This window comes from Myotis davidii, unplaced genomic scaffold (assembly GCF_000327345.1).
Source record: "Myotis davidii unplaced genomic scaffold, ASM32734v1 scaffold496, whole genome shotgun sequence".
NCBI classification, from domain to species: Eukaryota; Metazoa; Chordata; class Mammalia; order Chiroptera; family Vespertilionidae; genus Myotis; species Myotis davidii.
In genome coordinates, this window is record NW_006289398.1 from 4,207,902 (window position 1) to 4,210,020 (window position 2,119).

The window sequence follows — 2,119 nt, forward strand, 5'->3', positions numbered from 1 at the left end:
TGTGCCTCTGGATTAGTTGTGCACAACAGTCCAGAAAGTCAGTGCTGGGCCCAGAGGGGTGGTACCTGCCGGCCTGTGGTTGCTGGCTGTTCTCTTCCGGTGTTCCTGCCACGGCTCCCTGGGCGTTCATGTAAAACTTATGTTGGCTTTGCCCTGCAGCTGTTACCTGACTAACCCCTACTGTCTCTGTCCCCTCCGGCCTGCTGTGACTTCACGCAGGGCATCAGAAAGTTCTCCTTGTCCGGGGCGTGACCGCTGTCTTTTATTCGCGTTTCCACCCCTGGCACAATAGGAGGCACTTGGTCAATGTTTGCGGGACAGATGCATACATACGAAGGTGGCCTCTCCTTTCTACTCGCCCACGCCCTGCCCAGCTGCTTCCTGCTGCCTTCACTCAAGAACATTCTCACGGGCGGCTCCTGTCAGCGAGCCAAGAGCTGTCTCTTTCAGGGGCTGGGGACAGTTCTTCCTTCACACTCGGTGCCAGTGGAAGGGCTGGCTTTCGGGACGTGTGTGGGGCTTGTACACACATGCGTTTGTGTGCGGGGGTCCTGGGAGAGTCCTGCTCACCGTAGCACAGCTCTGAACATGCGGACTGTTCCGCGGGTGCCGGCCTGGCAGCCTTTCCCGGGAGCAGCTGTGCTCCCAGGCAGACGTGACCCGGAACCGGGCAGCCCGCTCCATCCACAGCGGGTACAGCCCGGGCACCATCAAGCAGCAGCGCTCACTGTGCTGCCCGGCACAGGGGCCGGGATGAGCCTCCTGGGCCCTCCAGCCAGTGTCCTAGGCAGGACCCTCTGCGTTGTCAGTGACAGAAACCCAAATGGAAAAGGGTGAAAATAAAAGGGGAGGGAAGTAGGCTTTTAGGCACATATATTTGAAAAGTCCTGGGGTGTGCCAACGTAAAAAAAATGTCCAAACCTGTAAGGATTTTTGTGAATTTATGTGAGCCAAGCTGGTGACAATGGCTAGGAAGCAAAATCTCAATGAATTGAGAAAAGGCTCCGGAAAGTGGTTGTTTGACCACTTATTTTATACATCAGAATCAAGGCGGGAAAATACAGGCGTTACAGGAAATCCATTGGTGACAGATTAGGGAGGTGGGAAGAAAGCAAAGTGGGGGAATCTCTGGGGTTGGATAAAAATAAAACAAAGGGACACACTTCTTTTACATGGGTGGGTGCAGGAGAGTTGACAGTCAACAATTAACACGATCTCGCAATGACAATGAGGGGCTCTGTGGGCCCCTGCTGTGGTGGGAGCTTGTGCCCTGAGGGGTCTGGGGGGAAAAATGAGATCACCTAACACTCCCCAGGTATGTTATGTAGATGTAGAAAGACTATAGACAGGCTGTTGAGGTAAAGACTGACCTTTGTCATGAAAGGTACGGGCCTGGGCCTTGACTACCCACCACGCCTGCTTTTAGCTGGAGAGTTTCATTGCAGACCCTCCTGCGTGGTCACCGGAGGCTCACGCTGCAGGCCTCCCCTGTGCTTGTCAGCTTCAGCACGCGGCCCCCTTTGCGCCCACAGGTCGTATCGGTTTCAGCTGCAGCCGGATGCAAAGGCTCACGCGGTGCCCTGGGAAACCTCTCTCCCTCGCACCACTGGCTGGCTTCTTCCTGCCTCCTTCTCAGGCCAGCTGTCACGCCGGCCTTCTAGCCCATCCACTTAGCAGCCACCGCAGGAAGCCACCCTCTTCCACAGAAGGGACCCCCGAAGTCCTGGGCTGCCTCCCATCTTCCTAACTCAAGTCTTGTGGACACCCCCCCCCATCTTCCCCCCCCTCTCCCCCACCGCCATGTACGGTCACAGGGACCAATGGCTCAGGTTGATGTAAGTGCCCAGTCTGGAGTAGGGGTGCTGGGCAGGGTGAGAGCCAGTCGCACTGACCATGTGCACTGAGAGAGAGGAGCGGGGTGTTCCCCATGAAAAACCACCGGCTGTTGCCAGAGGAGAGGGATTGGCTGCAGGAGGCAGGATCCACACAGGCCCCGGCTGATGCTGAGTCTCCGGTGACACTTCAGGAAAGTCGCCCACATACAGACATGCGGAGCTGGGAATAATTTCCCCAAGCCAGGGAGAAAAGAAAGTGCCTGCTAAAGGGTACAGTGCACTCT

The 2,119-nt window shown here is 56.4% G+C and overlaps 1 long non-coding RNA gene across 1 annotated transcript in view; it reads left to right on the top strand.

The window, feature by feature from the left end:
• The window catches only part of LOC107182796, a 6,316-nt gene that overhangs the window by 1,815 nt on the left and 2,382 nt on the right, over positions 1-2,119 (top strand). Inside the window, exon 2 of the long non-coding RNA XR_001513529.1 lies at positions 1,915-1,918. This is a non-coding gene — a long non-coding RNA (uncharacterized LOC107182796). The remainder of the gene's footprint in view (positions 1-1,914; positions 1,919-2,119) is intronic.